The 15,258-nt window shown below is 38.7% G+C and overlaps 1 protein-coding gene and 1 pseudogene across 1 annotated transcript in view; one reads left to right on the plus strand and one right to left on the minus strand.

The window, feature by feature from the left end:
* Positions 1-15,258, plus strand: part of NRCAM (neuronal cell adhesion molecule) — a 193,714-nt gene that overhangs the window by 10,316 nt on the left and 168,140 nt on the right. The gene's annotated exons all lie outside the window — the stretch shown is intronic.
* LOC102773772 lies at positions 10,259-12,060 on the minus strand (annotated as a pseudogene).

Consider the following 15,258-nt stretch of genomic DNA (forward strand, 5'->3'; position numbering starts at 1 on the left):
AGAGTATCTGAAATAGGAAAACTGAGCTGAGGGACACGCCCCAAATCCTAATGGGTTAATTTGACAGGAGGCACTAAAACTCAAATCTTTTGGCTTCTATTTTGTGTTCTACTCCCATATTCTAAAAGTGTGGTCTATAGTCCAGCCGCATGGGCATCAGCCGGGCGCTGGTTAAAAATGCAGAAGCTCAGGCTCCACCCGAGACCTGCTTAAGCAGAATCTGCGGTTTAACAAGACGCCCAGGGATTTATAGGTTCCGTACATTTGGAGAAGTTCTGTAATTTACAGAAAGCGTAAGCCTCTGCGGTACAAACATGAAAAGGTTTTATTTTTGTTCCTATCGCTGCCATCACACCTTCTCTGTCAAATCTTTCCTCCCTTTAAAGCGGTCTCTAGCAGATCTGATAGATTTTTGAGGTTACTTTCTGGTTTTTAAAAGTTTAGTCCACTTTTAAAATTTCACACTCTGTGGAAGTAAAAGCCTTCAGCCCAGCTGTGCCCGTCAACATTTTTTCCCTATTTACCAACCTGCTTTTAAACCACATATGTGAAACCACTTCAGTGAAACTCAGAGGGAAAAGCCAAGCACACACATCCAACATAAAATAACTCAGAAATCTCAGTCGTTATTCATTATATTTCACCAGGTTATTGGGCCAAGGAAGACACAGTGGTTTGGCCAATGAAGGTGATGAAGTATGAGACCATACTTCATTAGGGAGAAACATTTGTTAATCTCTTGTTTTTAATTTTTATTTAAAAATTTTAATATTCCTTGGCTAGCAAGCCAAGAGTTAGATCTATTCACCATGAGCCAAATGATTGCCCTTAGATGTACAAGAACTCCATTAAAGTTCCTGGGGGCTGTGTTCATTAGAATTCTTAGGGGTTGTGTATCACCCAATTCCAGCCATGTATTATCTCAGACCTCTCTAACTCCTTGTCTTCATCCATGTAATGAAGTTTTATATTGGCTCTCCTGCTCCCTCCTCTGTGTCTTGTTTGTTTTCATTTCAATGTGACAAGAAAAGGCAGCTTTTGTCTTTATTTCTGATTGGCAGACTTTGTAAATATTCATAGCAGGTTCACTTTCCAGCTACTATTTTGTAATTTGTCATTTTTAAATGAAATCTAAAGTGAAAAATAACTCCCAGTTCTCATTTAAATACTTTGAGTTGTTAATCTTGATTTTGGAGGTCATGAGCTAGACAGGAGTGACTTTTGAAGGCTTTTCCTAGGCTACATCATTCTGAAAAGCAAGGCTGTGTGTGTGTGGGGGGGGGGGGGGTGTGTACATACACACAGACAGAGGCGGTAGGGGGCTGTGACACAGTGGGTGAGCAAATGGATTAGTGAGTAAATGCAAGGAATATTTCCAGAGCATCTGCAGCAGCACTGAGCTAGGCAGTACACCCACTGTCCCACCATATCTTCACAAGGGCACTGTGAGGCAGGAAATTATATCCATCTTACAAGCTGGCAGCCAAAGCTTAGGATAAGTTAGCGATTTGCTCCAATTCACCAAGCTAGTCCGTGAAGGAGCCATGAGTCAGAAGTTGTTGAAAGTGAGTCCTCCACAGTGCTCTTCTGGTTGTTCGGTGGAAGTTCACAGTGGCTAATGTTGGAGTGATTACCTTTAGAGAGTCTGTGTGCTTTTTATTTTAGTAGATTAACTTGTTAAGGAAAAACATTAATAGACCTGGGCTACTTGGAATAGAGCCTGCCGTTCCTGCTCTCGCTTCAGCCTGAGGCTGGGAGCTAGCTCTTAGCTAGGGGATTGACCCAGTATTCCTTTGGGCTGCCCTTTAAGTTAGTGTTGTCTTTACTGGAGAATACTACCAAACTCTGCCATGATCTGCCTGGATGGAGTTTTTCCCACCATCAAGAAAGCTCTGCTCTGCAGAAATGCGTTCCTTTCCCCTCCTCTGGAAAACTCAGCAGACGCAACTCTTAAGTGACTCCCTGGCTCAGCACCACTCAATTAGCAGTTGCCATGCACCCCCTTTGCAGACCTCCCCTGCTTTCCTGAATGACAGCAGGAAACTCACACTCCCATTTAAGGACTGCTTTTCTAAACTTGCTAGTCAGGCAGCTAATCTCTTTGAATTGTGAGTCTTTTTTCTTGATTGTTGCATAAAATTCCATGTCCCTCCGTTTTCAGCCTGGCGGCTGTGGACAGAGGGCTCCCTGCACCCGCCCCCCCACCACCACCACCACCATGCAGGCACCTTTCTGCCTTGGGTAGGTGGGGATTGTCTCGAAGTCACAGAGGTGCATGTGGAGGCAAGTCTGAAGCAACTCTTTACCAGCCTCTCAAAAATTTTTGCCAAAATGTGAAACACTATTTGCCTCTGGATATAAAATGAAAGCCCTTTTTTTTTTTGAACTCAGTAACACTCATAGTTGTCTATTACCTGCCAGGAAAGTTGTAATTAGTCTTCCTATGCAATTTGCCATGTGACTTAGGATATGTAGATTTTTTAAAAAGCCAAGGGCAGGGGAATTTTTAAATACCATTGATTTTTGTCCCCTGAGTATAAAAGTAATACATAGTCTTTACAGATAATTTATAAAATGAAAAAAAAATGTGAAGAGAATAAAAGGAACAGGTAAAATGATTCTTAATTTTTGATGCATATTTCTTGTTATATTCACCCACATGTATAGATACACAATGTTTGTTGCAAAGCATTTTTAATGGTATTAGTCCTTGGGACTTTAATCCAACCATTTTTTCCTTTTCAGTTCTTTCTTTTTAGCTTCAGAATGGAGGATTACATAATATATACAAAAGAGGGAAAATAAGTCAGTGTTCAGGACCATTTACTATGGAAACACATTGCCTAGATTCTGGTCTTGGCTCTATCGTTTGCTAGGCTTGGAACCTTTATAAAGTTACTTACAATTCTATGCCTCAGTTTTCCCATATATAAAATGGGGATAAAATAGTACTTATATTATTCGTAGGATTATTAGAATTAAATAATAAACTGTTAGCTCTTATTATTTTAAAAAATTAGTATAGCATATGTAAGGTGAGGAGAATAAAAACAAACACAACCAACATAGGAAACCTAATATCATTTTGGTGTTTTATTCCTTAATCACATCCCTTTCCCTTTTCTCCCAGAGGTAAGCATTACCCTAAATTATTGTTTGTCTTTACACATTTTGAACTTCATATAATTACTGACATACTAATTTTTACTTAACATTATGTTTGTGAGATTTCTTCAAGGTGACTTTTTTACAATGCCAGTAGTGTGTGTGTGTGTGTGTGTGTGTGTGTGTGTGTGTGTATCACTATCTTTTTAAAAAAACACACACACCTCCCCCCCGCCACTGGGGATGTGCCCGCAAACAAGGTACATGCCCTTGACTGGAATTGAACCTGGGACCCTTCAGTCCGCAGGCCAACGCTCCATCCACTGAGCCAAACCGGTCAGGACTATATCACTATCTAAATATGTGAGCTTAAGTGTGATTTCCATTAAGAATAAATGTGATTGCCATGACCCATCCCATGTAACATCATTAAACATCCCCCAGTCCTGCGGTAACATAGAAAGTTATCATTCAGTTAACCCAAGTCCAAATGCATGTGGCCTACCCACTTCCATCCCAGTAGTAAGCTTCGTGGTTCACGAGTTCTGCCCTCCTGTTATTATCTGGGCAACCTGCAGTGCCTATGGATAAGGCAGTTACATACGCAACGGCTCCTCTGGGTGCCTAGTGCTGGATTTTCTGGTACAACAAGTGATTTTTGCTTGTCACGTTTACCTAATCAGCCCATTGTGGGAAGAGCAGCTACACCTCATGGTAGATTTGGGTCTTCAGTTGAAAGGAAGAGGTGGCAGCAGCTCCCCCATCCTCTGAACAGGCCCCAGAGCACAGCACAGAGGGTTCTGTTCACACCAATGTCTTTGGGCCTCTTTTTGAAGATTTTTTATGTTTTACCAGAAAATTCATTAACAAGTTCCTTAAAGAGGGAGACTGCTTGTTGTATTTAAACTGTGACTTTTAAATGCTTTTGTTTATATGGTGGTTTTCTTGGCCCTAAAAGCCTTTGTGGTTGTTGTCGTTTTGCATTTAGAATGAGCCACTCTTTCTCCAGCCTTTCCAAAGCACATGGCTTCTGTCAGAGCCCTTTCTCCATCTCATCCGTGTAGCATATTCATGGAGCTCTTACTCTGGCTTGATAAACTCCTGGGACAAGAGGGTGGTGTCTTATTCATCTGTATATCCATAGCGGCCTTTGTAACACCTTACATCAGAGATGTTCAGTAAGTAGTTATTAATCATTTACAAAATATGTTTACTTACCCTAAACTTTTGAGAACGCTTTTATAGCATCAAGTTTTCTTGAACCAACAAAGGGAATATATCACTTCCGTGGGACACCTGTGTGCATTAGCGTGCCCTCTGTGCCCCGGCACCCCGTGTTGCTTTCCGGATGGTCATGTGGCCGTTTTGCCTGCTGGTCACATTTATCACTTTGCAGAAGAGCAAAAATATTGTTTCCTTGGTCAGAGTAGGGGATGGAATGCTATTAGATGGTTATGTCTGGCACTCAGGAATGCTTGAATATAGCCGTGGCATCCTGTGAGATTCCCAAGGGCTGTCTCAGCTCCAGAAACAAACAGAAAAAAGTCCTACTCTAGTGTGAAAAGCTGGGCTTGTGATGATAAACTAATGCAGAAGGTCTTAGTAAATTGGACCAGCGCATATGATTTAGGCCCAAGGCCTATGTGGGGCTCTTGCTTCAAATTTTACCACCCAGGAGCCAAGAATTAAAACAGCAAAGTTCCTCTTCCCACTTTCTCAAGAAGAACCCAAGGAAATAAATTTTAGCTCAAATTTTCCCTTTCTTCATTACCTTCGTACCCCAACTATTCCACGAAGGCATTTTTACGACCAATAGATTCAGTGTCTAACATCTACTAGGTAAAATTGATTCTCATCTTAAACTTGTTTGCTTAAGGCCTCAGAGTGTCTGCAAAAAGAAGTAAATCTGAATTATCCTTAGTTGTAATTTTAATCTGAACAAAACAGATTTGTCTTTATAGGAGGCAGTAGGACCTTCTATTTTGTTTAGTCTGTAGTCTGTGACAGATTTCTCAGTTTTTTAAGAAGGAAGTGTGATTCCGGTGGATAACATCAGGGCATAAATACCAAGCAAACGCTGAAGGCTGATATAAGCAGAAGGTGGTTGGAAAAATATCATTAGCATTACTGAAAGCATATATGGATTTTATATGGTGTGAAGTAGTTATGAAAGATGTTATATTTTAAGCCTGGAAATGTGGGTGGACTGCCATCTTGACTAGGTTTAAAATTAACCACAGTCTTGAGGCTTTCACATATATATAATGTGGGAGATGTGTTACAGAAATAGATACAGCAAATGTTGGAGTTTTATCCATCCTACTTTCACTGCTACTTTGTGGCATATAGAAAGAGCTATTTATTGTAATATCAAGGAAATAGAGATATTACAAGAAAATAGTGAATGAAATATTTAGTTATCTGAACAAGTTATGGTTTTATTAATGTGTGTAGAAGTGACATGATGATTACTAATGTATTGTCCCAGAAAGTTTTGACAACATTTCCTTCTCAATATTTGCTTAATCACTCTCATCAAAATATATATTTTTTGCTATTCATGTCTATGATCTTTGGATATGATAATTTTACAGTGGGACTGGAGAACAGTGGGAACCTATATGCCAAACGTGAAAACATATTCTGTTGCCTTACTCTCTGATTTTATTTCTGAGGGCTCTGAGACACTTGACGTAGCAAGTGAGATGGAAAAAAGCCCTCCCAGTACAAAATAATGTCCTCCGAGCCCAGATTGTCTAGGACAGCTTTAACAGGAACTTTGGAAGACATTGGTTCAAGGTTGGATCTTTCCCAAGATTTCAGCACTATGTTTAATTCCTTCCAGTAATTATTTGCATCAATTATATCATATCTTTGGGGCACTTTTGGATTTTAGAAAATAATTATATCATATCTTTGGGGCACTTTTTCTGATTTTAGAAAAATATAGAGAAATATGATTGAATTCTTCACCAAGTCTATAAAATAAATCAGAAGTCCCACCAGAATGAATGATTCTATTTCTCAATATTCTCAGACAGCTGGGATGACTTTTCTTTTTTTGGTAAGGCCCAGTTTATTATTTAAAAATTTTTTTCTTTACTTTTTAAAAAAATATATTTTATTGATTTTTTTACAGAGAGGAAGGGAGAGGGATAGAGCGTTAGAAACATCGATGAGCGAGAAACATCGATCAGGTGCCTCCTGCACACCCCCTACTGGGGATGTGCCCGCAACCAAGGTACATGCCCTTGACCGGAATAGAACCTGGGACCCTTCAGTCCGCAGGCCGACGCTCTATCCACTGAGCCAAACTGGTTAGGGCTTCTTTACTTTTAAAATTTTTATTAGTTTATTGGGGTGACATTGGTTAACACAATTATTACTTTTAAAATTTTTATTAGTTTATTGGGATGATATTGGTAAACACAATTATATAGGTTTCAAGTGTACAATTTTATAATACATCATCTGTTTATTGTATTATGTGTTCACCATCCAAAGTCAAGTCTGCTTTCATCACTATTTATTTCTCCTTTAACCTCTTCTACCTCTCCCAAGCCCCTTTCCCTCTGGTAATGTTGTCTGTATCTATAAGTTTTTGTTTTTGTTTTTTGCTTAGTCTATTAATAAACCTAAAAAAAATCTTAGTTTTTATTACTATAAAATTATCAGTTAAGATTGATATTTTGCTTATCAGATAGCATTTTCTCCAAATTATGCTAAAAGTCAGCTTCAACACTTGGAAACATTCTATATCCTTTAAATTTTTTGTTTGTTTCCTAAACACCAGCATTAGGGATACAAAGGGAAAATTTAGTTTGAGTTTATATGTTAAAGCTAATCAGCAACATATTTTATGATAAGAAAATAGGTTAATTAATGTTGGAGAATTCAAAGATGGATAATTCATTCAACAAACATTTTAGGTAGGGCACAATAATGTTTTGCTCTCAGGAATTCTTAGTCTGCTAGGGGGAGAAAAACTTGTCCCTAAGTAAAATTACCCAAAATTTGGGGAAAAAACACACACAAATTCTATAAGCATCATATGAATAAATAACTAAGAAACTACTTGGGAACAAAAAATATTTGAAGAGGAGAAACTAATGAGCTAATAACGTCTGTTGACATTTCTTTTCCTATTTTTGTATATTTTTAAGGAAAATGCTTTCAAAGTCTTTTCAGTAGATACTTCATAAATACTTTTAAAATTTCAAGAAAATATCATTAGTAATTGGTTCTATATTTTGATAAATGTACTAATGTAAATAGTCAAGAACAGTGGTGATGGTGGGGTGGAGGGGTGGTGGAGGTAGAAGAGGGCATAGAGGGAGTAAATGGTGATGGGAAAATAAAATAAAATAATTATAAATTAGTGTCAAAAAGTTATGCTTGTGGGCAGACCAGTATATAGACTAGTAATTATAAGCCTATGTGTATAAAATTACTTATATAATTAGAATTAATTGGAATATGCTTATAGCCTTTGAGAATTCTGTAACTTGTTAACATGAATTACATTATAAATGTATAAGTTAAACAATTAAAATAAAGTTAAAATTATATTAATTGTCTGCATGACAATCTTTTGTTTTATTGAAGAATCTTTAATTTGGCTTCACAAAGGGGGAAATACATGGAATCCATTTAGTATTTTTAATATGATTTATGTTTTGGGTACTTTTAAAGTACAATGCACAAGGCATGGGGGCATGGAACGGAATGACATACCTCGATGTGGGGTTGGGGGGACAAGAAGAATTATAAACCAAATAACGTATATGTATAACCCATAGACACGGGCAACAGGGTAGTGAAGACCTGTGAGGGGGGTGAGTAGGGCCTGGCAGGAGGTGGGTAAAGGGGGAGAAAATGGGAGATATCTGTACTACTGTCAACAATAAAAAATATTTAAAGTGCAATGCAAATCAGGACCAAATTGTCTGTTAAATGCCCCCTTTTAGTTAAATGCCCCCAATTCAATAGATTTATTGAATCAGTTACAATTTTGTACTGTCCTAAGCAGGTCATCTTCAATGTACTGTTGAGAGGTTTGTATCATAGGTTGCCTGTGTGAGAGTGTATCCCTAAAGTTCCACCAGCTTTATCAACACTAGTGGGCCTTTTGGAGAGTGAATCTTTCAGAATTATATGGTTTCTTATGGTATTTGCTTTGCTTCGTGTTTGTTTTGTTTCTGGTTTGATGAATCTGTTCAGCAGCATGTTTGTTAGGTCAGCTGGCCCTCAGCACTGCAGTGATACAAAGTCAGGCAAACAGATGGAGAAATTTAATTTTCAGTTAGGAAAGGGTTCCATAGCAACATCGGAGTAAAATATGTGTCTGGCTACATTTACGGGGCTACTGTTGTTGCAAACCAAACATACACATACGTGTGATCTGGAGAAGGACATTTAAAATACATGCGGTTCATCTATTCCCTTAATGGTTTTTTTCTCTTTTTCAATGGATACTTTTTAAAAAAATTTATTTCAGAAATATTGAGTGTGTGTGTGTGTACTTGGCAAGTCAGATGGCTTTTGACAAGACTTAAACTTCATTTGGTAAATTAAAAAATGTCCCCCCCTTATTGCTATGCATAGAAATTAGTCTTTCAGAAACCATGTTTAGATGATATATTCAGCAGAAGTGAGCGGGTGTGAAAGCGTGGTTCCATGTGGCCGAGGCTGCTGCAGGAAGAGCTGGTGCTAAATATACCACAGTGGGATCTAGGCAGCGCATCAAAGCCTGTGAGGATCATGATAAAAATAACAGCCCTGTCCAGCCCCCTCTGTCTGAGAGAGAGTCAACCTCAAAGCTAAATAATGAGTGCATTTTCATCCTCACACTATATTCAGTGATGATGAAAGGGCACAGTAGTGATACTGAGGCATGATAAGATACTGAACTACTTCTCAAAGCATGAAAAAAAAATTGGACTGTACAATACATTAATGCTTGGGTCTTTTCTATATAATTGCTTGACACTGATAGATAAGCAATGTGTGGTTTATATGGTAACTTTTAGAGATAAAATATTTTTAACTGAATTTTCTTATTTCCCAACCATTTTCATAAATGGATATTTATGAGACACCTCATATTTGTATGATCACTTTTTTAACTCCTCAAAATATTTTCACTTAAAAAATGTGATCTTTCACACAGTTCTTTGTTAAGAATTTCCTTTAACTATATAAGAAAAGAAAGTTGATTTTAGAAACAAGATCATGCTTTGCAAAAACATTAAATATGAAAAATTCCAGCAAATTGCCAAAGCCTAGATAGAGATAGGCTTTCAGTATAGACAATTATATTACTAAGCAAACAATGGATTCATTTGAAAAACAAAACAAAATACACCTTAGTCATGCTAGAGGAACCCTATAAATAGAACCTCAGTTTTTAATTTTTGGAATTAATCAGTCTTAAAATCCATGTTTTGTAAGATGCCACATGATAAGTCAAATAGCTTCTTAAAGTTTAAATTGGGTATAAATTCAAAATGAAAATGCTATATATATAATTTCTATCTAATACAATTATCCAATATTATGTGTAAAAAAGATGAACCTGGAATTTTAACAGACTAGTATTTCAAGACAATCGCTTTATGGATATAGTGTTTACAGTGGTTTATTCTAGGCAAGTAGGCACCTTTTTTACAGACATCTTCAGTGTCACAGTCTGTGACTTCCATGCCCATCATTGGTTGAGGCAGCCACTTTCACTCCTATTCCCATTCAGTTATAGTATTTCTGCCATAGAATTGAGTAAATTTTATTCTAAATTTGAGATTAGGTGTATGATACCTGTCACCAAAATCATATCAACAGTTCCTTTTTTTTTTATAGAAATGTACCGTTTTATTACAAAGATTCACACACACACACACACACACACACACACACACACACACTCCCCAAAAATAGCATCTCAAAAAGGAAACTACCAATTCCCACCTGCAGAATGGGGGACCGAGAGGGGTGAGAGGTCAGAGAGTGTGGGTTTCTTAACTCGCTTGGGGCCAGTGGGAAGGTATAACAGAACCAAAATAGATGTAGCTGATGTTACCTTAAGGCGCCTGTAAAGAACAGGGGGTTCCTGAATTCCCAGCCATTCCTAGAATGCTCAATATAGGCATCTTTGCAAAGCCACTAGGCAGGAATTTGGCATTTCGGAATTCTGTTCTATGGATGTTTAAGAGAATAGAATCCCTCCCACCCAGAACTGGCACCCTTTATGGTTCAAAATTAAGAATTGGGGAAGGAGGGCAGGGCAGCTATTATAAGAGCGTGCCCAGCACGTGTGCCCTGGGCTCATGGCCCTGGTTCCTGTCTAGGCCCTGCGGATATTTATATTTAATATATTTTTATATAAATCCACAGAAATAGAAAATATAAAATCTGAGGGGTTACTGGAGGAAGGTGCGGCACTTTGCAAGAAGCCAGAACTGGAGAGGACCGTTCAGGCCAATTTGACTTCCTCTTTAACCCCTTTGGCCTCTTGCTTGTCCTCCTTGGTTTTCTCCTCTTCTGTGACTTCTTTCTTCTCTTCTGGGTCTTTCTCTTTTTCATCCTCAGTTTTAACTCTCTTGGCTTTTTTGAAGTTGGAAGAGTTCTTGCGACCACCTTCTCCCTCCTCATCAGAGTCGGAGAACTCTTCCTCACAGGCAATTCGTTTCTCAGAGGGACAGATCGAAATGCACTTGTCAGGGTCTTCCTCATCCTCATCACCACTCTCCTCTGGAATGGCGTCCTCAGGAATCGCCTGCGTTTGGACCCCAGGGGCATGGGGCAGCATTCTCAGGTCCTCAGGCAGCTGCTGTTTGATCTTCTCCAGGCACTCATTTGTGTTCTGCTTAGTCATATTGGAAGGACTGATGTGAAGTTTGAGATCTGGCCCAAAGTATTCAAAGTAGTTGTTGTTTGGAAGCTCATTAGGAAACTCTGTGTCCAGGGCAACAGCTATTTCATGTGTCCAGCATCAGGCAACATTGCGAATGGTGTAGCCACCTCTTCCAGCATGAGCACAGGCAGGTCAAAGCTCCTCACAAACTCTACACACTTGGCGTGCCCTTTGAGGGTCAGATTGAAGCAACCTAACCGAGCCCCAACCAGAGTCACAGCCACCCTGTAAGACGACTGCACTGGGTTGAAACATCTCTATCACTTTGGATATGACCGGCTTGAAAATGGCCTCACAGGACTCGTCATCAATCCCATCTCAAAGCGGGTAGTTAACAGCATAATACTTGCCTTTGCCAGCCCCAATATCCCGTAGATCCGCAATTCCTGGGAAGTACTCTCCATATTTATGAAAGGACACAGCCATGACCCGGTCTGTGGTATAGAAGACCTCTTCCAAGCCATCGCCATGGTGAATATCAGTGTCAAAATACAGCACCCTCTGGTGATACTTTAGCAGTTCCAGGACGGCCAAGACGATATCGTTGACGTAACAGAAGCCAGATGCCTCAGACTTCTTTGCGTGGTGCAGGCCCCCAGCCCAATTCACAGCGATGTCCGTCTGCTGCTTATTAAGTTTCACAGCACTTGCCACAGAGCCACCAGTAGATGACTGACAGAACTCAAACAGGCCATCAAATACCGGACAGTCTTCACCAACGTTGAATCTCTGCATCTGCTTGCTGTATTCAGACATGTTATCTGGGCGGATGGAGCACAAGAATTTTATGCAATCATCGCTGTGATACTTGGTCATCGCCTCAGCACTGGCTTTGTGAGGACGATAGATTTCCATTTCTGGTAGAGACCATAGTTAAGTAGCAAATTGTGAGTCATGCGGATTCGGTGAGGTTTCATTGGGTGGCCTTGTCCATAATAGTAATTTCCAACATCCCCGTCATCGTAGTAGTAACAGACTTTCCTCCGGGTGCCCTGAGTCTGCGCCATCTTGCTCGCCTGCTGTCGCTCCGGCCCGTCCGTCGGTCTCAACAGTTCCTTCTTATTTATCTTTGGTTACAGTTGTTCCACAGTATAAAAATGCTATGGAAGATAACGCATTTTGATCTCGAATAGTGAAATCTTTAGCCTCTTGACGAAGGTTTACTTAGTGATCTCCCAGGCTTCATGCTAAGACAACAAAGGATCTTTATGGTTTAGTTTGCTGTGATCCAATGAATTGAGTCAGACAGGTCTTGCTTTGAATTCCAGCTCTGTAACTGGTTAGTTAAATCCAGCTACTTAGTTTTAGGAAACTAAAACTTGGAGAGCAATAAGTAACTTTAATAAGTAACTTGACCGAAGAGGTAGAGCTAAGATTTAAATTCAGATTATCTGAGTGTGGCACTGGCAAAACTTGGTTTAGAAAGCATATGTATTCATATATAACTTTTAAAAATAAGCAGATATTCAGAATATGTGATTTTGCCACACATTTATATTAGTGACTTAAAGGCAGGGTTATAAAACTTATATGTAAATTGTCTAAAATATAACTCTGTCTATTCTTTTAGTAACCAGGAAATTAGACAAAATCCTGAATCTGATATGTATATGCTTAAAATCTCTGTACATTACTTAAACATCCAACAATTTTATCCCCTCCCCAAAAGAACACCCCACAAATAACCAAAGAAAGTATGTTTTCACGAAAGAAAATTAAATCATCTCTGAATTGGGAAAATGAGATATTTAAATTTGAAACGATTATAATTTTTGTAGCACTCTTTTATCCACCGCTTCAGAATTCAGGCCTTTCGTTTCTATAACTGAGAACATGCTATTTGTATGATTTATCTGTTTGATTTTCATTCTGAATATGTATTTGTCTGAGTACAAAAAAGAATAAATTAATAATTCATAAGCTAAAAAGCATTTTTATATTATCCAATTTGATCCTAAAGACAACTCTATGAGATAAGTAGGACAGTGCTGAGAAATCTAACATTTGAGAGGTTGAGGTACCGGGAAATGTAATGGTCTAGAGTTGGTCGTTGAATGAGTCAACCTAATTTTAAATCTAACGTTTGCCACAGTTCTTTAAAATGCAAATAATCTTTAAATCTTTAAAATGTAGTTAATAATACCTGCTTCTTGACTTGATTATGAGGATTACATAAAATATGTCAGGTGGTAAGTATTTAGGCAGTTACAAGGGCAGTATGTGTAGGGTCTCTTCATAGATTCCAGGGGTAGGGAACCTCTTTTCTATTAAGGGCCATTTGGATATTTATAACATCATTCAAGGGCCATACAAAATTATGAACTTAAAAATTAGCCTGCTATATTTGTTCAAACAGTTACTTCGCTCACCCCTAATGTTTGGCAAGGCCAGACCAAATGACCTCATGGGCTTTATATGGCCCGCGGGCGGGACGTTCCCCACCCCTCCAGCACCATAAGCACCGAGGTACATAGTTACTGCTTTTAGCTCAGGGTGAGCCAGGGACTGGCTTCTTTCACTTAGCATAATGTTCTCAAGGCTCATTCATGTTGTAACATGTATTAACTACATGACTAAATAACATGCCATTGTGTGGATCACCACACAATGTTTATTCACTCATTGGTTGATGGATATTTCGGTTGGTTTCACATTTTAGCTATGATTTGAATAATGTTCCTCTGAACATCTGTGGGCAGGTTTTTGTGTGGATATGTATTTTTAATTCTCTTGGTCTTTACCTAGGAGGGGAATTTCTGGATCACATGGTTATTTTATGTTTAACATTTTGAAGAACAGCCAAACTCTGTATCAAAGTGGCCTCATTATTTTACAGTTCAACCAGCAATGTATGATTCTAATGTCCACTTTCCTCATCAACACTTGTTATTGCCTGTCTTTTTTATTACAGCCATCCTAAGTAGATGTGAAGTGCTATCTCACTGCGATTTTGATTTGCATTTCCCTAATGACTAATGATGTTGAGCATCTTTTCATGTGCTCATTGCCATTTGTGTAAAGTTTTTGGAAAAATGTCTATTCAAATCCTTTGCCCACTTAAAAAGTTTTTATTCATTCAAACAGTTTTAGATTTACAGAAAAATTGCTCAGATTGTGCAGAGAATTCCCTTAAACACCACAACCAGTTTCCCTATTATTAACATCTCACGTAAGTATGGTACTCAAGTTACAATTAATGAGCCAATATTGATGCACTATTATTAACTTTATACTTATTTAGATTTTTTTGGATTTTTACCTGATGTTGCCTTTCTGTTCCAGGATCTCATCTCGGATATCACACCACATGTAGTCGTCATATCTCTTTAGGCTCCTCTTTACTGTGACAGTTTCTTAAACTTTTCTTGTTTTTAATGATTTTAACAGTTTTGAGGAGTACTGGTCAGAAATTTTATTAAATGCCATTCTTCTGGAATATATTGGATGTTTTCCCATGATTAGACTGGAGTTACGGTTTTTTGGGTGGAAGATCACAGTGCTATAGTATGATTTTCATAATATATCAAGGGTACATACTATCAACGTGTCTAATATGTTGATGTTGACCTTGAACACCTGATGTGGTAGTGTTTGTCAGGTTTTTCCATTATAAAGTCATTCTTTCCGCACCTTTTCCATAGACTAATAGCCACTATGAGCAGCTCAACTTTAAGAAGTAGGGAGATAGGCTCCATCTCCTCGAGAGTGGAGCACCTTCATAAATTAATTGGAATCCTTCTGCAAAGAGATTTGTCTCTTTCTATTCACTTAAAAAAATTTTCAATTATTTATTTATATTGGTATGTGATATCTATTTCACACTTTGGGTTATAATCTAATAATACTTTATCTTATTCCAGTTTGGGCTATTGGGAACTCTTATATTTGGTTCCTGTGTCCCTTTGAGATATGTCTATCATGGTGGCTTTTTATAACCACTTCCTTCCTTTCTGGCACCACTAGGTCCTCCAGGCTCATCTTATATATTTCCTTTCCCAGTCCTAGCATCAGCCATTTTCCAAGGAGTACTGATCCCTTTTATTAGAAAACTAGAGGCCTGGTGCACAAAAATTTGTGCACTTGGGGGGGTGGGGGAGAAGGTCCCTCAGCCCGGCCTGTCCCCTCTCGCAGTCTGGTACTCATCAGGGGATGACCACCTGCTGGTTTATGCCCGCTCCCTGGGTGATCGGGCCTAAGCTGGCAGTCAGACATCCCTCTGGCAGCCCGGGAGCCCTCGGGGGATG

Source organism: Myotis davidii, unplaced genomic scaffold, assembly GCF_000327345.1.
Source record: "Myotis davidii unplaced genomic scaffold, ASM32734v1 scaffold125, whole genome shotgun sequence".
Taxonomy (NCBI): domain Eukaryota; kingdom Metazoa; phylum Chordata; class Mammalia; order Chiroptera; family Vespertilionidae; genus Myotis; species Myotis davidii.